The following is a 26,893-nucleotide window of genomic DNA, read 5'->3' on the forward strand; positions in this document are numbered from 1 at the left end:
CGCCCGTGATTTCGGCGTCGGTGATCGGAGAATCCATCCCCATTTCTTTTAGAATAGGACTTGTCCTGAACATTAACAGCATTAGACTGATCTGGGTGTGTTCTGGGCTGCTCCCACTCAGGAGACTTTCATTCATAATTATTTTAAGAAAAAAGTAAAAAGTGCTTTAATTTGAAAGAGGATTTTTAAGGTGTGCAATTGAGACATGAAGATTTAAACGATTAATTCCTCTGGGCTCAAACTCAAAAACACACCTTAATCTTATCAGGTAAGTATATTGGAAGGTAGCCAAAGTACAAAGTGATGGCAGGGGGCAGGTTATTGGTTAAGGCAGTTGTGGGGGTTGTGCTTTGGAGTTGTGCCGATACAAGCTGATGTCTAAGGAGTGTATAATCCCATCGAGTGTGACACTCCAAGCTAAGATTACAGCTACTTGCCCATTTCCTTCTGCAGGTAAGAGCTCTCTCATCTATTTCCCTTTAGGGAAAAAACTCTGAATGTTTTGGGCTCTATCTCTATGTTTTCTGGATACTGTTTTTATGTTGGGTTGTTGCCTGGGAGAAAGAACAGTAATTTAAAGCCATTGCTCGGTCTGATGACCTTGAGATAAGCAAAGTCTTTCAACAGATAAAACTTGCATCTGCATGGCACCTTTAACCTAGTAAAACATCAGAAGACACTTCTCAAGAGCAATTATCAAACAAAATTTGACACTGGGCCACATCAGGTGGGATGAGGATAGCTGATTTTGGTCAGCTTGGTCAGGAAGATGGGTTTAAGGAGGGTCTTTGAGGAGGAAAGAGGCAGAGAGATTCTGGGAGGGAATTCCAGAGCTCAGGACCTCGGCACTTGGTGGACTGACTGAAATTAAAATCTACGTTTTACACTTTGGGAATCAGCGGATTAATGTGAAAGGTGTTGAAATGATCTTTTCTCCCCTCTTAAATGAAGACAAGGAAGATGCAGATCATTAGATTGTTCTGTGACAGTAATGTCGTACACTATTTTACTTTAAAGAAAACTTTCTGTTTTAAATAAAAACTTTATAATTTAAAAAAAATTAGTCTATCTTTTAAGAGAGAGTTAGGAAGCACACTAAGGAATGACAGAAACATGGGACTGGAGTGGATGGTTCCAGTGCAGCAAGCTGCAACACGGGTAGCACAATGGTTCGGACTGTTGCTTCACAGCGCCAGGGACCTGGGTTCGATTCCCGGCTTGATCACTGTCTTTGTGGAGTCTGCATGTTCTCCCAGTAGGTTTCCTCCGGGTGCTCTGGTTTCCTCCCACAAATCCCGAAAGACGTGCTTCTAAGGTGAATTGGACATTCTGAATTCTCCCACAGTGTACCCGAACAGGCGTCGGAGTGTGATGACTAGGGGATTTTCACAGTAACTTAATTGCAGTGTTAATGTAAGCCTACTTGTGACACTAATAATAAAGATTATTATTAGTACTTACTTGATGAGCTGGAATATTCTCCACTGTGCGCACAGGTCTATAGAATAACATAGAGTCTAAAGCACTCAAAGAGTCCTCTCAGTCCAACAGATTTATGCCAGCCTCTTCCCCATCACTTTTTTTTTGCAAATTTAAAGTGCCCAATTCTTTTTTTCCAATTAAGGGGTGATTTAGCGTGGCCAATCTACCTACCCAGTACATCTTTGGGTTGTGTGGGTGAGATCCACGCAGACACAGGGTGAATGTGCAAACTCCGCTGATGTACTATCAATTACGACGAGACGAGAGTAGAGAGTAATCGAGGCTTTATTAAGCAGAGATGTGTTGCCTCCTGCAGCTGCCACCAGAAATGGGAGCAGCTCGGTGTGCACACACATTTATACTCCGCCTACTGGGCGGAGCCAGCAGGCAGGGATCTACCCCCGTACCTGTAGTACAGGAGCCTTACCGTGTTAGCTCTAATACGCATATTATGCAAACAGTGGTGACTACCACATCCGCACAAACAGTGACCCAGGGCTGGGATCCGAACCCAGGTCCTCAGTGCCGTAGGCAGCAGTGCTAACCACTGGACCAGTGTTCCGCCCGTGTTTCTTTGTTTAAAAGACTTGGTTGACTAGATAGAGAGGATGTAAATCCTCTGGTGGGGAGCGTGGAACAAGGGGGCATCATCTTTAAATTAGAGTAAGGCCATTCCGGAATGATGTCAGGAAGCAAGTCTTCACACACAGGGTAGTTGGAATCGGGAACTCTCTCCCCAAAAGGCTGTGGAGACCGGGGTCAAATGAAAATGCCAAAACTATGATTTGGAACCAAGGTAAGGTGAGTGAGTTGAGATGCAGGTCAGTCATGATCTAATTGGTGGTACAGGCTCAAGGGGCTGAATGGCCTCCTCCAGTTCCTATCAAAATTCCACCATCGGACCAGGATTTTATGGGGTTCAATCATTCACTTATGAGCCTCATTTGGCCTCGGGGGCAGGTGGGCTGCCATCTTCCTCGCTGTTGGTGAGGTGCGAGCTGGGCGAGGCTGGTGAGGTGGTGCTGGGAAGGTGCCAGGCATGCCACTCCCCGATTTTACGGCCCCTGGGAGCCCTGCTATTTGGCAAAGCAGGTAGGCCTCCAGTTCAGTCCTTTGAATCGAGGATGCAGTTGGATTGGCAGTCGCACCTCACAATAAGCTTTACTGCCTTCAGCAAAATAGGGAGCAAACGTCAGCCAGGTTTCTTGCTTCTGTTTGCTATCACAGGAACATGGGAACATAGGGACTAAGGAGCATGAGCAGGCCATTCAGCCCTTTGAGAATGCTGTGCCATTTGGTACGATCATGGCTGTGAGGTCTCAAATCTACCTTGCTGTCTTTCTCCCATAACCCATGACTCCCTCGTCCATCAAGGATCTATCTAACTCAACCTTGAATACATTCAGTGGCCTATTGGAGAATGTAAGAATGTGAAAGTCGATTGAGAATAGGATTAAGTTGACTGTGATGGCTTCTCCCCCTCCTTCATCAAATACTCTACCGACAGGACTAGTGGCCACTTGGCAGGGCACTGAAGAGTAACTGTTGCCATGGTGATATACCTCATTGCCAGTAGGTCAAACAAACCTCATTGAATGGTGGAAAAGACTTGAGGGGCTGACTGCTCTTGTTCCTATGTTCCTCAAAAATACATCAGCCACTCAGCAAAAGTGTTTCAAAAGTGTTCAGAAATGTGCCATTAAAGGAGAAAGAAACTTTGGAAATGCTTCCAGTGAATGTTAAGATGGACAAGCCCCTTGTGATTCTCCTCTTTCTCAAACAGTACACAAACCAAATGCACTTTAAAAGACTCCGACAGAGTCCTTGTTAATCATTTATCTGTTCGTCATGATAATGGATTGGATACTCTTGATTGCCACTAACTTGGACTGTTTCCTCAAGCAAGAATTGGAGGTAGTAAAATGAATGAACAACTTAATACAACACCTTGAACATGTCTGAAAGGGGTTTGTCACATTGCAGTAGGTCAGCAGGCAGAGAGGAGCATTGACTGAAGCTGGGGTGGATTCTGACAGGCGGCTGGATCTGTGTGTGGGGGAAGGGGGAGGGTGGCATCAAGGGAGAGTGGCAAGGTTATGTGTTATTTTCACAAACTTTTAACTTTGGAGCCTTATTTTAATAAGGAAGTTCAGACTCCTGCCCGAACCCAGGACCTGCAGACTGACCACTGGGAGTGGGATTTCAAATGGCCACCAATGACTCAGTTAAGGATCCTGGCATTAATGTAGGGTCGAAAGGCTGCATGGTGGCACAGTGGCTCGCACTGCTGCCTCACGGCGCCGAGGTCGTAGGTCGATCCCGGCTCTGGGTCGCTGTCCGTGTGGAGTTTGCACATTCTCCCCGTGTTTACATTGGTTTCGCCCCCACAGCCCAAAAGATATGCAGGTGAGGTGGATTGGCCATGCTAAATTGCCCCTTAATTGGAAAAAATGAATTGGGCACACAAGATTTATTTTAAGAAATGTAGGGTCGAAAGTCGGAAGTGATTGTAGGTGGGGTGGGGGGGGGGGGGGGGGGGGGGGGGGGGGGGACAGAATCAGTGGGCTGTGCTTGTGAAGTTCAGAGGAAGCTCTCCTGCTCCCTCCCAGGAAAAATTAAACGTAAAAAATGTGAAAAGTGAAAGTCGCCATAGTCCACGAGGCGGCATTCCCATTTTGAGAAAGAACTGGCTGCTGGTGATTTAACCTGAGGATCACCATACCTCAGGGAAGGGGTAAGATTGAGAAGGCTGGGCCTTCATGAATCACCTCAGCCGGTACAGGAATTGAATCTGCATTGTTGGTGTCGCTCTGTATCATGAACCCCCAGCCATCTAGCCAAATGAGTTGACTGACCCCATTAGAATGTAAAACCTACCTTGTCCATTTGGGATGGGTGTCGTTGCCTCCTGCAGTTCATTATTATCTCAACTGGCCCATGGAGAGAAGCCAGTGGATAGGCCAATTTAAATGCCGCCAGGGCAGCACGGTGTGGCGCAGTGGTAGCACTGCAGTCTCACGGTGCCGAGGTCCCAGGTTCGATCCCGGCTCTGGGTCACTGTCCGTGTGGAGTTTGCACATTCTCCCCGTGTTTGTGTGGGTTTCACCCCCACAACCCAAAGATGTGCAGAGTAGGGTGGATTGAACACACTAAATTACTCCTTAATTGGAAAAAATGGATTGAGTACTCTAAATTAATAAAAATTTAAATGCCGCCATCGTTTTTAAAATTGGAATTGGACTTACAACCCTACCGTCACCACCCCTCGAACACCCTCCAGTCCCCAGGTTTGAAGGCGGTTTCTCCAGGTGAGATACACACCAAGGTCGAGGGATATAGGAAAGGAATTTCAGAGGGGAGGACTGGTGGTGGCTGTGCCAGCAGTGCTGAAATAGAGAAAGGAAACACGACACAGTGTGTCAACATTAGAAGTGTGCGGAGTTTGAGCACAAAGTCAGAAGGGCCACTCTGGGAGGACCATAGAATCGTGGAATGGCACAGCACAGAGGAGGCCAGTCAGCCAATCATGTCTGTGTTAACTCTAACTGGTGACTCGCTGAAAGAGTTCTTCAACTGATCCCACTCCTCTGACCTCCCCCTTTGGCTCCTGAAATTTTACTTCACCTAAAAGTTACAATTGAATCGCTTTCCAAGACCCTTTTAGATGGTGCATTTCAAATCATCACAACTCATGTCAGTCATAATATACACACAAGTATATGATGGTGCACAGACAGACACTGACTGACACACAGAACGACCAATCAACGCACAGAACACAGCAGCCAATTACCAGACAGGACACGCCACTATAAGCCAGAGGCTCTCGTTTTCCCCTCTCTCAGGTGCAGCCTCTGAGACAGACAGAGCCCGTGATCAGTGACACAAACATCTACCATGTGCTGATAGTCTATTCTGGTCAGGTTAGCCTCAGGTTACAAACTCAACATGAGCCAAAAGCGAGATCTTCCCAGTACAACCCACAAGGAGGGGGGCAGCACTAACGGGCTGCCATTTAACAAGCCCGACACAAACTCCGCTATCTGGGGATCCAAATAGCCCACGACTGGAAAGGGATCCACATATGAAACCTCACCAGTCTGACGGAGGAAGTAAAAAAAGGACCTGCAAAGATGGAACCACTCCCACTCTCCCTCGCGGGGAGAGTCCAGACGATCAAAGTGAACGACTACTGCCCAGGTTCCTCTTCCTGTTTAGATCCATCCCGATCTACATCCCCCAAGGCTTTTTTCAAAGCGCTGGTCAAGTAATCATGGCGTTCGTGTGGGGGGGGGGGGGGGGGGGGGGGATGCTAGGATCCCAAAGAAGGTCCTACAAAAAACAAAATCCGGGGGGGGCTAGCCCTCCCAAACCTACAATTCTACCACTGGGCGGCGACAGCCCAGCGAATAAGGGGATGGACCAAGGAGCCAGAGGCCGAGTGGGTGCGTGTGGAGGAGGCCTCCTGCAGGGGGACGTCCCTCCGGGCCCTCGCCACGGCAGCACTCCCATCCACCCAAAAAACACTCCAGCAGCCCGGTGGTGATAGCCACCCTCCAGACTGGAACCAACTGCGGCAGCAATTTGGCCTGACCAAAATGTCGGACAAAGCTCCCATCTGCAACAACCATAGATTCACACCAGCACTGACTGACGCCACCTTCAAAAGGTGGGGGCAGGATGGAGGGACACTGACAGTCAGGGACTATACACGGACGGCAGGATTGCAACACTGGACGAACTGACAGAGAAATTCCAGCTAGCCAGGGGAATGAGCTAAGGTATCTGCAGCTTTAAAACTTCCTACGAAAGGAGACAAGGATGTACCCACAACCTCCACGACAGACACTACTGGAAGAACTACTGGACGCAAGCATACTAGACAAGGGAAACTGTAGTGACATGTATGACCGACTGACAGAAAGGGCCGACACGTACTGGACGCAACAAGAAAGAAATGGGAGGAGGATCTGGAATTGAGATAGGGTGGGGACTCGGAGAGTGAAGCACTGCATAGGGTCAACTCCACCACCACGTGCGCAAGGCTCAGCCTGACGCAACTAAAAGTGGTACATAGAGCCCACTTAACAGAAAACCGTATGAGTAGGTTCTTCCCGGAGGTGGAGATGTGAACGGTGCCAAAGAGGCCCGGCCAACCACGCCCACATGTTCTGGTCTTGCCCCAGACTTGGGAGTACTGGACAGCCTTCTTTGAGGCAATGTCCAAAGTGGTGGGGGTGAGGGTGGAGCCATGCCCGAAAGTGGCGGTCTTCGGGGTCTCGGACCAGCCAGATCTATCCTGGGGAGGAGGGCGGACGCCCTTGCCTTTGCCTCCTGATGCCCCGCCGTAGAATCCTGTTTGGCTGGCGGTCAGCAGCACCACCCAGAGCTGCAGACTGGCTGTCCGACCTCTCGGAATCTCTGCAAATGGAGAAAATCAAATTCGCCATCCGAGGGTCAGACGACGGCTTCCACAGAACATGGGAGCCATTCACGCGACTGTTCCGGGACCTGTTTGTGGCCAACGAACAAGAGGAGAATGGCCAGGTAGCCAAGAATCAGGGGAAAGTAGCCAAGAATCAGGGGAAAGTAGCCAAGGCATGAAAGAGAGAGACAGACCGGGAGGGTGGGGTGGTGGGGGGGGAGACAGAAAGAAAGTTGAACCATGGGGGGGGAGGACAGTTGAGGGGGGGGAGGGGGTGGAGACGGCAAAACCTGAGGAAAGAAAGGTGAACCACGGGGGGGGGGGGGGGGAATTGGGGGGGGGGGGGAGGGGGGAGACAGCTAAACCTGAGGAAAGAAAGGCGAACCTGGAGGGGAGGGGGAACAAGAAAAGAGAACCAGCGAGGTGGGGGGGGGGGGGGGGGCGGGAAACGGGAGCTGGAAGGAAGGTACGGGATACCAAAACGTGCATGACATCTCCAGGAGGGGGAACGAGAAAATAAAGATGGAGGACGGGAGGAGCAGCAGAAGTGGAGGCGAGCGCAGGATGGCAGCGAGATCCGTCCGGGAGAAGCAGGCGACAACAACACGAAACACAGCCAAGTATCGGCACCCAAATGTATATTTGCCTCCCCAATCCCGCCCCCCCCTCCCCACCCTCGCAAACAGTCGCCTACTTACGTGGTGTAAATAATTTTGCCAGGTGTACAGAGCTGCCGCTGTCGAGCTGGTGCACAATACCCTACCAGTTATCCTATTTCATATTTTATTTATTTTTGTTCCATTTCCTTCTCCTTGGTATGTTGGGAGTGCCCTTCTCTTCTAGATACGTGTATATATATATAATATGTTTCTTATCCTGTGTACATAACGGTAATTATGCCTTGTTCAAAAACCCAATAAAAAACATTTATATAAAAAAAGGTTAGCCTCAGGTCTCCAGTCAACCTAACATAGTGTCGACTCACAGTGCAAGTATGTTTAACAGCTCATTTGGACTGTGGGAGGAAACCGGAGCACCCGGAGGAAACCCACGCACGCACGAGGAGAACGTGCAGACTCCGCACAGACAGTCACCGAGGTTGGAATTGAACCCGGGGCCTTGGTGCTGTGAGGCAGCAGTGCTAACCACTGTTTCACCGTGCCCCTTGCCCTGACAGTGTCACCCCTCCCTATCTGCCATCTGCTTCAGCACTACAACCTTCCGGAATCTTTGACCCCTCCCATTCTGGCCTCTTGAACACCACTATTTAATTGCTCCACCATCGGGTGCCATGCTTTCAGCTACCTAGGCCCCAAACTCTGGAAATTCCTCCCTATGCATCTTTGTCTCTCCAGCTTTCTTCCCTCTTTTACAATGTTCATTAAAACTGACCTCTTTGACAAAGGTTATGGTCATCTTCTCTAATATGTCTTTAAGTGGTTTAGTTAGAAATCTTATTTGATAATACTATTGCAAATTGTCTTGTTACTTTTCGGAATGTGAAGGGTTAAATTTAAGCATTAATCTCTTTCTAAAATTTCATCTGGCTTGCATTTTGAATTTTGGTATAATTTACTATTAAAGTTAAGTTTCTTTCAGCCTTCGTCAGGGATAAACAAGCGCCCTACAGCAGAAGCCAATAGTTAATCAATTAGTTAGTCAGTTAGTCAATTAGTTTGCTAACTTGAACTAGTTTCTCCAACCCACAGTGCTGACTCAGCCCTGTAGGATTTCGGCTCATATCAATAGAGGTGGCCTTGCTGGGCACCAATGTATGCCAGCAAAAAAAACCTGGCAGCTCATTACTGAGTGCAGCTTTGTCACAAGGTCTGAACTTGGGAATTGGTGAGTCGAGAAATCCGGGAGGCTGGAGAATCCCACCTAGAATTAATCAATAAGATTACTGGGCTAATGGCAAGATTCTTGGTAGTGTAGATGAACAGAGAGATCTCGGCATCCAGGTACATAAATCCCTGAAAGTTGCCACCAGGTTAATAGGGCTGTTAAGAAGGCATATGGTGTGCTAGCCTTTATCAGTAGGGGGATTGAGTTTCGGAGCCACGAGGTCATGCTGCAGCTGTACAAAACTCTGGTGCGGCCGCACCTGGAGTACTGCGTGCAGTTCTGGTCACCACATTATAGGAAGGATATGGAAGCTTTGGAAAGGGTTCAGAGGAGATTTACTAGGATGTTGCCTGGTATGGAGGGAAGGTCTTACGAGGAAAGGCTCAGGGACTTGAGGTTGTTTTCGTTAGAGAGGAGAAGGCTGAGAGATGACTTAATAGAGACATATAAGATAGTCAGAGGGTTAGATAGGGTGGACAGTGAGAGTATTTTTCCTCGGATGGTGATGACCAACACGAGGGGACATAGCTTTAAATTGAGGGGTGGTAGATATAGGACAGATGTCAGAGGCAGTTTCTTTGCTCAGAGAGTAGTAGGGGTGTGGAACGCCCTGCCTGCAACAGTAGTAGACTCGCCAAATTTAAGGGCATTTAAGTGGTCACTGGACAGACATATGGATGAAAATGGAATAGTGTAGGTCAGATAGGCTTCAGATGGTTTCACGGGTCGGCGCGACATCGAGGGCCGAAGGGCCCGTACTGCGCTGTAATGTTCTATGTTCTACGTTCTAAGATCGTGGCAGAGGAACCTCCAGATGACAACAATCATAACAATTTCACAATGCAGTTTGAAGGGGTGACATGTGGGTCTAAGACAAGTGTTTTAAACCTGAATAAGGTAATGATAAGGGTCCGAAAGCAGAGCAGGCTAATGTGAACTGGGAAACTAGTTTAAAAGGTATCACAGTTGTTATGCGCCAGGGTTAGAGAACCCCAAAGTGTATCATGGAGTTCACCTGTGTTGCACGTTTTACTATGGGCGTAAAACGCGTTATTGGAGTGTATTAACACGCCTCCGAGTTCGACGTGTGCTTAACACTACTAGGCTCTGTTGTATGTAATTATTTAGCTCTGGAGTCGCCAGTTGCCGTATAGACAACGTCACAAGTATTCCAAGGTCAAGTTCAAAGTAATAAAGACGATACACCGATTAGTAAAGTTCAAACGATCAATATTATTATACAGTTATAATAAATACTCATGCACACACTAAGAGACTAAGCTATAACTAAACTTAAGTGAACAGAATACTTATCTAACAGGAACAGGCAAGGTCAGAGAACGAGGCCTTCGTCCTGGTCTTGTACTGCAGCCTTCAGCAAGCGTTCTGGTACTTGGGAGTCTAGTGGGCTTGGATCGCGTAGCGAGCGTTGAACTTACGGTTTCGGCGGCTGGTGCTCAACGGCTGGAGTCAGGATGCAAGATGTCAGTCAGAGCCGGAGCACGAGTTTAACAGACCGGGCTCTGTGGGGAATTTGCTTTTATACCCCTCTCTAATGTCCTTGCCCCCTTCTAGGCGGGCTCTACCTTTCGGTACCGATTGGAGCGTTTCCAAACGGCTACCTTCGAAATCCTCCAATGCGGGGGCTTCCCTCGATGTTGGGGGGTGGTTTCGATATTCTTTACTCTGGTGCCATCTTGTTTGCACAACCAATTAAGTGTTACATTGAGATGGAAATGTTGCCATTGTGTGTGCCTGGATCTGGGCTGCCTCATCAGAATGTTAAGCGCTTTGCCATTAACACCTTTGGCTTGGAGATCTTGCACCTGGCCAGAAAACTGGTTTGCTGCTTGCAAAATGCTAATTAGTTGAGAGCAGGCTGTCTGTTCTCACTAAACAGGCTTTTCCTTCTGTCTTCCATTTTAGTTTGGCTCAGTGTCCATTTTGCGTGGCCAGCATGGCTACACCTGACCCACAACTTTTAATAGATTGTGGTATGGGGAGCACACGACCCACTCTACAGGTGTGGTACAGCAGAAATGGAAAAGTATTTTTTAAAGCAAAACAATGTTTATTCTATAAACTCAAGTTAACCTTTTTAAAACATACAGTGAACATCTTATCACCCATTAATTCAAATACAACCCCAAAGACTACAACACTAAGTAATCCTTTAAGCTTTCTTTTTAACATCCATATGACTTATAAACAAAATCTTTAACAGAAGCACACCAGGTTAAAGTCACTACTGAAAACATTTATAATTCTGAATTCACCAAATGATCAAGAGATAGTTTTGATGGCAGAGAGAACAGCAGTACACCTGTTTGGTCTGGCTTCAGCTCCAACACTGAAAACTAAAATGAAACTAAAACACACCCTGCAGTAAACAGTCTAAAACGAAAGTAAAAAGCTGACAGACAGCCCAGCTTCACCCACTCTCTGACATCAGTGCAGTAGTAAACACCCATTTCTTAAAGGTACTCTCACCTCAGATATTTATATACACACCCATTTATAAACACCCATTTCGTAAAGATACTCTCACATGACACAGTAAAGATGCAGTGGCAGACCTGTAAGGAGATAGTTAATAACTCTCCATAAAGATTTATCACAGTAAGAGAGAAAGAAAGACTCTTTGAGAAGGATGCATCATCCTTGACTGAATTAATAAGGTAATGATTATAATAACGTGAAAGGAATACTGCACAAATCTGCAACGATCAGTTATAGGTCAGAGGATTGGTCAGATTTTAAGAACCAACAAAAAATGACTTTTTAAAAAATGAAGAGGGAGAAAGTTGAGGGAAAGGCAGCCAGTAATATAAAACAGATAATGAGAGTTTCGACAAGTAGTTGAATAGGAAAAGAGCAACTAAAACTAGTCCTCTAGAAGTGAGCCTAGAGAATTGATAATGGAACAACATGAAATCGTGGAGGTGTTGAACAGGTATTTTGTGTCTGTCTTCACTGTGGAAAACTTCCTAAAGATGCTTCAAAATCAAAAGGTGTACAGGAGGGAGGAACTTGAAACAATCACCATCACCAGGGATGGTGATTTGCAAAAGGAATTTGATAAGGAGCCACATGAAAGATTATTGCAAAAGGTAAGAGAATATGGTGTAGGGTTAACTTGGATCCCAGTTAGTTAGCTAACAGAAAGCAGAGAGTAGGGATAAATGTCTTTTTGCATTGTCAAGCCGTAACTTGCGGGATAGATAGATAGAGAAATACAGCGCAGAACAGGCCCTTCGGCCCACGATGTTGCGCCGAACTTTTGTCCTAGGTTAATCATAGAATTTTGGACAATTTTTCATGGCCAATCCACCCAACCTGCACATCTTTGGACTGTGGGAGGAAACCGGAGTACCCGGAGGAAACCCACGCAGTCACGGGGAGGATGTGCAGACTCCACACAGACAGTGACCCAAGTCGAAATCGAACTTGGGACCCTGGAGCTGTGAAGCAATTGTGCTATCCACAATGCTACCGTGCTGCCCTTAAGAAGTTAACCTACACTCCATTATTCTACCCTAATCCAAGTACCTATCCAATAGCCGCTTGAAGGTCCATAAATTTCCGACTCAACTACTACCACAGGCAGTGCATTCCATGCCCCCACTACTCTCTGGGTAAAGAACCTACCTCTGACATCCCCTCTATATCTTCCACCATTTATCTTAAATTTATGTCCCCTTGTAATGGTGTGTTCCACCGGGGAAAAAGTCTCTGACTGTCTACTCTATCTATTCCCCTGATCATCTTATAAACCTCTATCAAGTCGCCCCTCATCCTTCTCCGTTCTAATGAGAAAAGGCCTAGCACCCTCAACCTTTCCTCGTATGACCTACTCTCCATTCCAGGCAACATCCTGGTAAATCTCCTTTGCACCTTTTCCAAAGCTTACATCCTTCCTAAAATGAGGTGACCAGAACTGCACACAGTACTCCAAATGTGGCCTGACCAAGGTTTTGTACAGCTGCATCATCACCTCACGGCTCTTAAATTCAATCCCTCTGCTAATGAACGCTAGCACACCATAGGCCTTCTTCACAGCTCTATCCACTTGAGTGGCAACTTTCAAAGAACTATGAACATAGACCCCAAGATCTCTCTGCTCCTCCACATTGCCAAGAACCCTACCATTAACCCTGTATTCCGCATTCAGATTTGTCCTTCCAAAATGGACAACCTCACACTTGTCAGGGTTAAACTCCATCTGCCACTTCTCAGCCCAGCTCTGCATTCTATCTATGTCTCTTTGAAGCCGACAACAGCCCTCCTCACTATCCACAACTCCACCAATCTTCGTATCATCTGCAAATTTACTGACCCACCCTTCAACCCTCATCCAAGTCGTTAATGAAAATCACAAACAGCAGAGGACCCAGAACTGATCCCTGCGGTACGCCACTGATAACTGGGCTCCAGGCTGAATATTTGCCATCCACCACAACTCTTTGTCTTCTATCGGTTAGCCAGTTTGTTATCCAACTGGCCAAATTTCCCACTATCCCATGCCTCCTTACTTTCTGCATAAGCCTACCATGGGGAACCTTATCAAATGCCTTACTAAAATCCATGTACACTACATCCACTGCTTTACCTTCATCCACATGCTTGGTCACCTCCTCAAAGAATTCAATAAGACTTGTAAGGCAAGACCTACCCCTCACAAATCCGTGCTGACTATCCCTAATCAAGCAATGCCTTTCCAGATGCTCAGAAATCCTATCCCTCAGTACCCTTTCCATTACTTTGCCTACCACCGAAGTAAGACTAACTGGCCTGTAATTCCCAGGGTTATCCCTATTCCCTTTTTGAACAGGGGCACGACATTCGCCACTCTCCAATCCTCTGGTACCACCCCTGTTGACAGCGAGGACGAAAAGATCATTGCCAACGGCTCTGCAATTTCATTTCTTGCTTCCCATAGAATCCTTGGATATATCCCGTCAGGCCTGGGGGACTTGTCTATCCTCAAGTTTTTCAAAACGCGCAACACATCTTCCTTCCTGACAAGTATCCTCAAGCTTATCAGTCTGCTTCACGCTGTCCTCTCCAACAATATGGCCCCTCTCGTTTGTAAATACTGAAGAAAAATACTTGTTCAAGACCTCTCCTATCTCTTCAGACTCAATACACAATCTCCCGCTATTGTCCTTAATCGGACCTACCCTCGCTCTAGTCATTCTCATATTTCTCACATATGTGTAAAAGGCCTTGGGGTTTTCCTTGATCCTACCCGCCAAAGATTTTTCATGCCCTCTCTTAGCTCTCCTAATCCCTTTCTTCAGTTCCCTCCTGGCTATCTTGTATCCCTCCAGCGCCCTGTCTGAACCTTGTTTCTTCAGCCTTACATAAGTCTCCTTCTTCCTCTTAACAAGACATTCAACCTCTCTTGTCAACCATGGTTCCCTCACTCGACCATCTCTTCCCTGCCTGACAGGGACATACATATCAAAGACACGCAGTACCTGTCCTTGAACAAGTTCCACATTTCACTTGTGTCCTTCCCTGACAGCCTATGTTCCCAACTTCTGCACTTCAATTCTTGTCTGACAGCATTGTATTTACCCTTCCCCCAATTATAAACCTTGCCCTGTTGCTCGCACCTATCCCTCTCCATTACTAAAGTGAAAGTCACAGAATTGTGGTCACTACCCCAAAATGCTCCCCCACTAACAAATCTATCACCTGCCCTGGTTCATTACCAAGTACTAAATCCAATATGGCCTCCCCTCTGGTCGGACAATCTACATACTGTGTTAGAAAAGCTTCCTGGACACACTGCACAAACACTACCCATCCAAACTATTTGATCTAAAGAGTTTCCACTCAATGTTTGGGAAGTTGAAGTCGCCCATGACTACTACCCTGTGACTTCTGCACCTTTCCAAAATCTGTTTCCCAATCTGTTCCTCCACATCTCTGCTGCTATTGGGGGGCCTATAGAAAACTCCCAACAAGGTGACTGCTCCTTTCCTATTTCTAACTTCAACCCATATTACCTCAGTAGGCACATCCCCCTCGAACTGCCTTTCTGCAGCTGTTATACTATCTCTAATTAACAATGCCACCCCCCACCTCTTTTACCATCCTCCCTAATCTTGTTGAAACATCTATAACCAGGGACCTCCAACAACCATTTCTGCCCTCTTCTATCCAAGTTTCTGTGATGGCCACCACATCGTAGTCCCAAGTACAGATCCATGCCTTAAGTTCACCCACCTTATTCCTGATGCTTCTTGCATTAAAGTATACACACTTCAACCCATCTCCTTGCCTGCAAGTACTCTCCTTTGTCATTGTTACCTTCCCCACTGCATCACTATGTGCTTTGGCAGCAGGGATTAGTGCTGGGGCTTCAGCTACTTATATTCTATATCCATGATTTGGATGAAGGGACTGAATGGACGGTAGCTGCATTTGCTGATGACACCAAGATAAGTAAGAAAGTAAATTGTCAAGAGGAGGTAAATAATCTGCATTGGGATTTAGATAGAATAGAGTAGAATTCTTACAGTGCAGAAGGAGGTCATTCACCCATCTGGTCTGCACCAACCCTCTGAAAGAACACCCTACCTAGGACCACTCCCCACCCTATTCCCCGTAACTCCACCTAACTTGCACATCTTTGGACTCTAGGGCAATTTCGGGTGGCCAATCCACCTAACCTGCACATCTTTGCATTGTGGGAGGAAACCCACTCAGACATGAGGAGAATGGTGGGTTGGCTATGCTAAATTGCCCTTTAGGTTGAGTGGGGTTAGGGCCTAGGGTGTGTGCTCTTTTGGAGGGTCAGTGTCGACTTGGCGGGCCAAATGGCCTCCTGTCCTGTAGGGATTCTATGAATAGGGGCAGCACGGTAGCATAGTGGTTAGCACAATTGCTTCACAGCTTCAGTGTCCCGGCTTGGGTCACTGTCTGTGCAGAGTCTGCACATCCTCCACGTGTGTGCGTGGGTTTCCTCCGGGTGCTCCGGTTTCCTCCCACAGTCCAAAGATGTGCAGGTTAGGTGGATTGGCCATGCTAAATTGGCCTTAATGTCTAAAATTGCCCTTCGTGTTGGGTGGGGTTACTGGATTACGGGGATAGGGTGGGGGTGTGGGATTGGGTAGTGTGCTCTTTCCAAGAGTCGCTGCAGACTCGATGGGCCGAATGGCCTCCTTCTGCACTAAATTCTATGATAATTATCTATGATAAAAACTCCACACAGACAGTCACCTAAGGCCAAAATTGAACCCAGGCCCCTGGTGCTGAGGCAGTAGTGCTAACGACTGTGCCACTGTTAAGCGAGTTGGCAAAGAATTGGCAGATGGAGTCGAATGTGGTGAAATTGTGGCTTTGTCCACCTCGCAGGAAGAATAGAAAAAATAGCACATGAATAAAATGGAGAGAGATTACAGCACTTGATGGTATAGAGGGATCTAATTTTCCAGGCACATGAGTCGCAAAACGTTAGTATGCAGTTATTGATTAAGCAGGCAAATGGAATGTTGCTCTTATTGCAGAGGGAATGGAATATAAAAGCAGAGAGGTTTTACTGCAGCTGTACAGGGCTTTGGTGAGACCACAGCTGGAATACTGAGCACAGTTTTGGACTCCTTACTTGAAAAAAAAGATACACAGCAGAATTTTACAGTCCATCCCTGCAGCAGGATCTTCGTTAGCTTGCTGCATTTTACAGCCTCCAACCCACAACAACCCCCCTCCAAACCCCACCGCTGTGATGGGGCTGTAAAAATCTGCCAATAATTCCATGAGAAGTAGTACAGAGAAAGTTCACTCAACTCACTCCTGGGATCCAAGGACTTATCCTATGAAGAAAGATTGCACAGATTGGGTCTCTACCCATTGGAGTTTAGAAGAATGAGAGATGATCTTTTAAAAATCAGTGAGATCCTGACTGGATCTGGCTGGGTGGATGCAGAGGAAGTTTCCACTTGCGGGGGAGTCTAGAAGGGGGTGTAGTTTAAGAGGTCTCCCTTTTAAGACAGAGATGAGAAGAAATGTTTTCTCTCAGAGGGTGGTTAGTCTGTGGAATTCTCTTCCCCAGAGAGCATTGAAGGCTCGGCCATTGAAAACATTCAAGGCTGATGTGGAGATGCCGGCGTTGGACTGGGGTGAGCACAGTAAGAAGTCTTACAACACCAGGTTAAAGTCCAACATGCTTGTTACAAACACTAGCTTTCGGAGCACTGCTCCTTCCTCAGGTGAATGAAGAGGTATGTTCCAGAAACATATATACTGTATAGACAAATTTGAAGATGCCAGACAATGCTTAGAATGCGAGTTGAGTTTGGTCCCCATGGCTGTTCTGTGCGTCTGGATGAAGAACTTGTTGTCGAAGGTGAAGACGTTGTGATCCAGAATGAAATCATCAGGCAGGAATGTTCCCTTCCAGTCAGGGAACACTTCAGCAGTCAAGGGCATTCAGCCTCTGATCTCCGGGTAAGTGTTCTCCAAGGCAGCCTTCAGGATGCACGACAACGCAGAATCGCCGAGCAGAAACTTATAGCCAAGTTCCACACACGAGTGCGGCCTCAACCGGGACCTGGGATTCATGTCGCATTACATTCATCCCCCACCATCTGGCCTGGGCTTGCAAAATCCTACCAACTATCCTGGCTTGAGAAAATTCATACCTCTTTAACCTGGGGTTACCCCTATCTCTGGATCTGTAACGACTTAATCACCTGCTAATGCTCGCATTCTAAGCATTGTCTGGCATCTTTGAGTTTGTCTATATAGATGTTTCTGGAACATACCTCTTCATTCATCTGAGGAAGGAGCAGTGCTCTGAAAGCTAGTGTTTGAAACAAACATGTTGGACTTTAACCTGGTGTTCTGAGACTTCTTACTGTATTGAAGGCTGAGTTAGACAGATTTTCGATGGACAAGGGAATTCAAGGGTTATGTGGCGGACAGGAAAGTGGAGTTGAGACCACACCAGATCAGCCATGGCCTTATTGAATACAGAGTAGGCTTGAAGGGCTGAATTGCCTACTCCGCTCCTAATTCTCCTCTGCACCTATAAGTACAAGTTGCTGTTTTATTCTTAATAATATAATGTGAGTGTCTGAGTTCTGGACTTTGGTGGCATAGTACTCTTTAACCTTGGGTGTACTTGGTGAGCAATGGTTAAAATCTTGCTCTGATTTTGTTGCACATTATTTAGTAAGCACAGGATAACTTTATTGTTGCTTTGCATTTCAGGAAACAACTTATAACTTCCATCAGCCCTGGGCTACCCAATGCAAATGAACTCTGTCCCATAGATGAGCCTACACCACAGCACCATGCCTCTCATCATCCACGTACTGGCCTGCGTTTTTGGCATGGGCTCATGGGTTGCCATCAATGGCCTTTGGGTGGAGCTTCCGCTTATTGTGAACGTGTTGCCTGAAGGATGGGGCTTGCCCTCTTACCTCACTGTCATCATTCAGCTGGCCAATGTGGGACCTCTGTTTGTCACTCTCATGCACAAGTTTGCACCTGGGAAGATGAAGGAGATCATTGTCATTACATTATTATCAGCATCGGAATCATGGCCAGCTTGCTGATGATATTCTTCTGGAAGGAAACTACACTACTGACAGGCAGACCACACAGTACAGCATTTCTTACACTGGCCTTTTCTTGTCACTCGTGGACTGTACATCTTCTGTGACCTTTCTCCCTTTCATGATGAGACTCCCGACAAAGTATATGACCACCTATTTTATTGGGGAAGGCTTGAGTGGCTTTGCCCCTGGCCTGGTGGCACTCAGCCAGGGTGTGGGGATGGTCAAGTGGTGAATGTTTCAAAGACAATCAACATGACCGTTGATAATTTCACAGAGTGGTCGAGTATTCACCAGATTGAAACTCATTACATACCTGCCAACTTCTCCACAGAAACATTCCTAGCTTTCCTCACAGTTATGATGATTTTCTGCTTGGTGGCGCTTTTTCCTCACCCGTGTTCCATGGTTACCTCACGAGGAGATTAATGAAGAGCACGTGGCTGACCAAATGGTGCATGTCTCAACCACCGAATCAGAACTGAATAAACACATCTCCAAGCGACCAACAAATCAACAAAACTCCAGTCCCAATTGTCCTACAAAGTCAATAGATAAAGCAAAGCTGACAGACAAAACACAAAATGTGGCAACCAGTACATTCACTAAGTACTCCAAGCAGCAGCTTCTCTTCATTTATTTTCTCGTCGCCTGGGTGAATTCATTGACCAATGGTTTTCTACCATCAGTGCAGACGTATTCATGTTTACCCTATGGAAACCTTGCTTACCATCTGAGTGCCGCCCTGGGCTCCATGGCTAATCCTGGAGCCTGCATTATTGCTTTGATTTTACCCAAAAGGTAGGCAACCCAGAATGTTATGGATGTTGGAGATGGTGGGACTGTTGTAGTGAATCCATTCTAATGTCTTTTAAATTGCAACAGAACTGAGCTCGAGCAAGCCATGACTTGCAAATGTGGCATCCACTGCCTTGGTACATTTGGGGATCAACTTGCTGGGAAATGACTGTGTGGGAGCCACCATCTAGCATTCCTGGAAAAAACTTCTCATAGTTAGAAATGTTGGTAATTTTCAAATTATTTACTGGATACATTGCGTAAGAATTATAGCAATCTCATTGTATTACAGCAAATTTGTTTCCTCCCCCACTTCTGGGGCAATGCCAATGCGCAGCGAAGTGCAGGCTTGTGAACAAAGGCAGCCTGTTGACTGTTGTAGAATCATGAAACTTTCAAGCATAGAAGGCAGCCATTCAGCCCAGTATTATAACTGTTTTCCAGAGCAAGTCAAATCTATTGCTACTGTACTTTCCCTCACAGCACTGCAAATGGCCCCTTCAAGTTTAGTATCAGTATGCAGATCGCCCTCCAATTGTCCCAGCACAAAATTGACTGTATTTGTGTCAGTTTTATGTTGTGTAGATTTTTACTCTGGGGGGATCCAGTTATTGGATGGATGGGCACTCAAGTTCAGGCAGGCAAAGCATTGGGATTGAGCCTGCATCCAGCAGAGCGAGAGGAGCCTGTGGCATCAGGAACTGTGCAGCGAGCCAGAAGAAAGGGAATCAGAACACTGAGATACAGGTAGGCAGCTGGGCCAGCAATGACTGAGAAGCAAAAGCACGTGGACCGCCCCAAATTGGCACCTGTGTTTCTGGGTGTTGCCAAGGTTCTGATGAAGGTTCTGGTGGTGGGAGTCATCTGCCACTGCAAGTCGTAACCTGTAAGTCATTGTTTGCAAGTCCTTTTAAAAATGGGGCATATTGGTATTTTGTAGATTTTATTGAATACTCCCAGTCACTGACATTCTTCAGTTATGTTCAGTGTTAGCAAGCCACATATCCTGACCAATCAGAAGAGGCGGTCCCAAATAGGGCGAGTGGATCATTCAACAGGAAAGTAAAAGAGGTACAATTTTTAGAGCCCTTATAGTTTGTTGCAACATTATCCATCGGCGAGAATACTGAACTCAGTGCTACAAGGAGTAGTTGAGGTGAATTTGGGAGATCCATTTAAGGGAAAGTTAGTTAAGTGATTGAAGGCGAAAGAAAAAGGGAGGAGTGCTGTTAATTGAAGATGAAGAAGGGTAGGGGATGTTTGAATGGAGTATAAATGCAGGTACGAGCCAGTTGAGGTCCTTATAGAATGGGTTTCTGTTATGTAGAGTCAATGGGCTGGATTTTACAGGAATGTGTATTGCTCGGTTGCGATCGAAATGACTGCCCTCCAGAAGAAAATGGTGGTCTTAATAAGCTCAGCATGGGAATTCTCCGTCTCAGTCACAGGAAGCCCCAGCCTCAAGATTGGATCAATCAGTTTGGCCAGCAGCAGCTGTCGTCTCAGCAGCACCAAAACTCAGTAGTGGGCACTGCTGGGACTGCAAGAAGACCCATGAAGAAGACATGAAGACATGACATGAATACCCAAGAAGACCCATGAAGAAGACAACATGGACACCAGACTACGGTAAGGATTTTTGAGTGAGGCGGAATTGAGTTCCCTCGGGAGGGATGGGACGAGAGTGGGAGATCAGGCCTGGGAGAGGAAGAGAACACAAATACAATCAATTTGGGTTGGGACAATTGGAGGGCAATCTGTAGAGGTGTCAGTCCTGATACTAAACTTGAAGGGACCATTTACAGTGCTGTGAGGGAAAGTACAGTAGCAATAGATTTGACTTGCTGTCTGGGGGGGATGGGCCCAGGGCAACCCTCAATGTTCCTTATTTTCTGCTTTTTCCACAAGAGTTGGTGAAAAGCAGCCTGACCATTCTCATTTGCCTTCCTCTAATTAGTATTGCAATCCTGAACCAGATCCCAACAGTGTCTAGGATACTGGACAGAAACCCCAATATTTTACTTTAATTTTGTAAGACTGTGAGGGAAGGATACCTCGCTCCAGGAATGATTTCATGCAAAATAGAGATATGGACCGGAATTCTCCGAGCCCTTGACGGCCGGTCAGGGGCCATTGAAAGAGGCCCCCGCGGCAATTCTCCGCGGTTGACCGGCCGAGTGCCCGCCGAGCTCTGCCGGCGTGGTTCACATATGGTACACCCTGCGAGAGCTCGGACCCGTGGCCGCGGTGGGGGGTGGGGGGGGGGCAGGGGATCAGACTCTGGGGGGGGGGCCTCTACGACCGCCAGGCCCACGATCGGGGGCTACCAATTAGCGGTTATGAGCGATCTGGGGTGGCCTATCTTCTTCCGCATGGGCCAGCTGTGTCACTCCGCCCTATTGCGGAAACGGCCCCCATTCGCATGCGCGGGTGTGGAAACGGCCTCTGCCCGCATGCACGGACCCGCCGGCATTGCAGGGCCACGTATCGGCGCCGAAGCAGCATGGAGCACTACGGCACCTTGCTGGCCCCCTGTGGGCCACTGAATCACTGACGTTGGCATGAAACGCTCCGGTGTTTATGCCAGCGTCAACACTTAGCCGGGATTTTGGAGAATCCTGGCCATGGTATATTAAAACATAAGAACATAAGAACTAGGAGCAGGAGTAGGCCATCTAGCCCCTCGAGCCTGCTCCGCCATTCAATTAGATAATGGCTGATCATTTGTGGACTCAGCTCCACTTTCCGACCCGAACACTATACCCACAATCCCTTTATTCTTCAAACAACTATCTATCTTTACCTTAAAAGCATTTAATGATTCCTTGCTTCACTGGGCAAGGAATTCCATAGATTCACAACCCGTTGGGTAAAGAAGTTCCTCCTAAACTCAGTCCTAATCTACTTTCCCTTATTTTGAGGCTATGTCCCTAGTTCTGCTTTCACCCGCCAGTGGAAACAACCTGCCCGCATCTATCCTATCTATTCCCTTCATAATTTATATGTTTCTATAAGATCCCTCCTCATCCTTCTAAATTCCAACGAGTACAGTCCCAATCTACTCAACCTCTCCTCATAATCCAACCCCTTCAGCTCTGGGATTAACCTAGTGAATCTCCCTGCACACCCTACAGTGCCAGTACGTCCTTTCTCAAGTAAGGAGACCAAAACTGAACACAGTACTCCAGGTGTGGCCTCACTAACACCTTATACAATTGCAGCATAACCTCCCTAGTCTTAAACTCCATCCCTCTAGCAATGAAGGACAAAATTCCATTCTCCTTCTTAATCACCTGTTGCACCTGTAAACCAACTTTTTCCGACTCATGCACTAGCACACCCAGGTCTCTCTGCACAGCAGCATGCTTTAATATTTTATCATTTAAATAATAATCCTGTTTGCTGTTATTCCTACCAAAATGGATAACCTCACATTTGTCAACATTGCATTCCATCTGCCAGACCCTAGCCCATTAACTTAACCTATCCAAATCCCTCTGCAGACTTCCAGTATCCTCTGCACTTTTCACTTTACCACTCATCTTAGTGTCATCTGCAAACTTGGACACGTTGCCCTTGGTCCCCAACTCCAAATCATCTATATAAATTGTGAACAATTGTGGACCCAACACGGATCCCTGAGGGTCACCACTAGCTACTGATTGCCAACCAGAGAAATATCCATTAATCCCCACTCTTTGCTTTCTATTAATTAACCAATCCTCTATCCATGCTACTACTTTACCCTTAATGCCATGCATCTTTATCTTATGCCGCAAACTTTTGTGTGGCACCTTGTCAAAGGCTTTCTGGAAATCCAGATATACCACATCCATTGGCCCCTTTTTCTACTGCACTGGTAATGTCCTCAAAAAGTCCACTAAATTAGTTAGGCACGACCTGCCCTTTATGAACCCATGCTGCGTCTGCCCAATGGGACAATTTCTATCCAGATGCCTCACTATTTCTTCCTTGATGATAGATTCCAGCATCTTCCCTACTACTGAAGTTAAGCTCACTGGCCAATAATTACCCGCTCTCTGCCTACCTCCTTTTTTAAACAGTGGTGTCACGTTTGCTAATTTCCAATCCATCGGGACCACCCCAGAGTCTAGTGAATTCTGGTAAATTATCACTAGTGCATTTGCAATTTCCCTAGCCATCTCTTTTAGCATTCTGGGATGCTTTCCATCAGGGCCAGGAGACTTGTCTACCTTTAGCCCCACTAGCTTGCCCATCACTACCTCCTTAGTGATAACAATCCTCTCAAGGTCCTCACCTGTCATAGCCTCATTTCTATCAGTCACTGGCATGTTATTTGTGTCTTCCGCTGTGAAGACCGACCCAAAAAACCTGTTCAGTTCCTCAGCCATTTCCTCATCTCCCATTATTAAAACTCCCTTCTCATCCTCTAAAGGACCAATATTTACCTTAGCCACTCTTTTTTGCTTTATATTGTAGAAACTTTTTCTATCTGTTTTTATATTCTGAGCAAGTTTACTCTCATAACCTATCTTACTCTTCTTTATAGTTTTTCAGTAGCTTTCTGTTGCCCCTAAAGATTCCCAGTCCTCTAGTCTCCCACTAATCTCTGCCACTTTGTATGCTTTACCTTCAATTTGATACTCTCCCTTATTTCCTTAGACATCGACGGTCGATTTTCCCTCTTTCTACCGTCCTTCCTTTTGTTGGCATAAAAGCAAAGAGTGGTGAGGCAGTGGAATGCCCTACCTGCAACAGTAGTGAACTCGCCAACATTGAGGGCATTTAAAAGTTTATTGGATAAGCATATGGATGATAATGGCATAGTGTAGGTTAGATGGCCTTTAGTTTTTGACTTCCCATGTGGGTCCAACATCGTGGGCCGAAGGGCCTGTACTGCGCTGTATCGTTCTATGTTCTATGTAAACCTTTGCTGAGCACTGTGAAAAATCGCTTGGAAGGTTCTCCACTGTTCCTCAACTGTTCCACCATAAAGTCTTTGCTCCTAGTCTACCTTACCTAGTTCTTCTCTCATCCCATTGTAATCTCCTTTGTTTAAGCACAAAACAAACTTTATTACCAACCCAATATTAAAATATCTTTCACTTCCCACAAGAAAATAACATACAATAACCCCTTAAACATTGCTAATCAATACAATGACATGAAAAATCTTAACTGCTATCTCTATTTCCACTTGAACGACAAATCCATCTCAGCTCTCAATCCACTTTTAATTACAGTTAGCAGACCCAGGTATACTTGCTTAAGCGATGTTCTTTTGCATCTGTTTTAAGACATGGACCTGAACCCTGCTGTAACATTGCAGGATCTCTAGCTGAAGACATGGACCTGAACCCTGCTAAACAATGCAGGAGCTCTAGCTGAAGACATGGACCTGACCCCTGCTATAACATTGCAGGATCTCTAGCTGAAGACATGGACCTGACCCTGCTATAACATTGCAGGATCTCTAGCTGAAGACATGGACCTGACCCGTGCTATAACATTGCAGGATCTCTAGCTGAAGACATGGACCTGAACCCTGCTATAACAATGCAGGAGCTCTAGCTGAAGACATGGACCTGAACCCTGCTATAACAATGCAGGATCTCTAGCTGAAGACATGGACCTGAACCCTGCTATAACAATGCAGGATCTCTAGCTGAAGACATGGACCTGAACCCTGCTATAACAATGCAGGATCTCTAGCTGAAGACATGGACCTGAACCTGCTATAACAATGCAGGATCTCTAGCTGAAGACATGGACCTGAACCCTGCTATAAAATCAGGATCTCTAGCTGAAGACATGGACCTGAACCCTGCTATAACATTGCAGGATCTCCAGCTGAAGACATGGACCTGAACCCTGCTATAACATTGCAGGATCTCTAGCTGAAGACATGGACCTGACCCTGCTATAACAATGCAGGATCTCTAGCTGAAGACATGGACCTGAACCCTGCTATAACATTGCAGGATCTCTAGCTGAAGGGCGTGATTCAGTGGACTTGAATCTAAATCCAGTTTTGGGTTGTATTTGGCAGGATGTTTCCCGACAGCTGCAATGCTGATATTCATCCTGCTTTTGGACCTTGGGGAGTATTTCCCCACTGAGGCCAGAATTTAGTCGATTTCCTGCACTGAATTCCTGCAGGAATGGTTCCTTTCAGATCGGGGTGCCATTTTGATCAGTAGCCCTGACCTCTGTAACCGCCCCCCACTTCAGGCACCCTCCCTCCCCTCCCTGTTTCTGGACCCCCATACATACCCCAACCTTCTAGGGGTCCCTGGAAATTCCCCTCTCCCCTCAATAATAAGTAAGGCCTTCCCATATCTGACCCTGGCAATGCCAACCTGGCACCATAGCTGTGGCACCTGGGCAGTCCCACCTGGGCAGCATTGCCTGTGTAGCATTGCCAGGTTGGCAGTGCCAAGAGCCTGGCTGCCAATGGAGTGCCACCCAGGGTACCACCCTGCCCTGTACCCGACCACCCTGGGGTCTCTAATGGCCTGCGAGATACCCTGAGGTGCCACCACATCTGGTCCATGTTGTCGAAACCAGTGTTAACTGATGGCCGGTTGATGTCTCACAGGCACGGCCAGTGACTCCCGGACGAAAGCCGTGTCTGGGTGTTTAAATGGGCCATGCTGACCTGGATTACACCCAGCGAGGGAGGAATACAGACCACGTTGGGCGAAGAGAGTCATGGGACTCGCATTCGAACCGGTGCAAAGCCCGATTTGGGCCTCCCGCGTGATTCACCCATAGCGTCAAGCTCCACGCCGGCAGAAACGCGATGGTTGAATCGTGCCTATAGCCTTCATAACTGTCTTCATGGTTTGACCTCCATCCCCCAACTGAACAATCTCTACTTCTCCGCTAAAATGTCTGGGGCTCTAGCTCCTCCCATTAGTTAAACATCTTACTAACTGAACACAAGTGTCTCTAATTAAATATATCACAGGGAACCCTCTTAATCCAAACAAAAATCCATTAGCCTAAGCTTTTATGATGCTTTAATTGCACCTCTAGTTCTCCAGAAAACACGAGCAGTCTTGCAAATCAGGATTTTTAAAAACACTACTGCAGCAGTCATACCCACACTAATGCAGCAGTCATACCCACACTACTGCAGCAGTCATACCCACACTAATGCAGCAGTCATACCCACACTAATGCAGCAGTCATACCCACACTACTGCAGCAGTCATACCCACACTAATGCAGCAGTCATACCCACACTAATGCAGCAGTCATACCCACACTAATGCAGCAGTCATACCCACACTAATGCAGCAGTCATACCCACACTAATGCAGCAGTCATACCCACACTAATGCAGCAGTCATACCCACACTACTGCAGCAGTCATACCCACACTAATGCAGCAGTCATACCCACACTAATGCAGCAGTCATACCCACACTAATGCAGCAGTCATACCCACACTAATGCAGCAGTCATACCCACACTAATGCAGCAGTGATACCCACACTAATGCAGCAGTCATACCCACACTAATGCAGCAGTCATACCCACACTAATGCAGCAGTCATACCCACACTAATGCAGCAGTCATACCCACACTAATGCAGCAGTCATACCCACACTATGCAGCAGTCATACCCACATCACTAATGCAGCAGTGATACCCACACTAATGCAGCAGTCATACCCACACTAATGCAGCAGTCATACCCACACTAATGCAGCAGTGATACCCACACTAATGCAGCAGTGATACCCACACTAATGCAGCAGTCATACCCACACTAATGCAGGATTT

General features: G+C 46.7%; 1 pseudogene; it reads left to right on the forward strand.

Moving 5' to 3' along the window:
* The first annotated feature begins 369 nt into the window (after positions 1 to 369).
* LOC119969695 overlaps positions 370 to 26,893 on the forward strand; it is a 32,972-nt pseudogene continuing 6,448 nt past the window's right edge.

This window comes from Scyliorhinus canicula, chromosome 7, assembly GCF_902713615.1.
Source record: "Scyliorhinus canicula chromosome 7, sScyCan1.1, whole genome shotgun sequence".
NCBI lineage: Eukaryota > Metazoa > Chordata > Chondrichthyes > Carcharhiniformes > Scyliorhinidae > Scyliorhinus > Scyliorhinus canicula.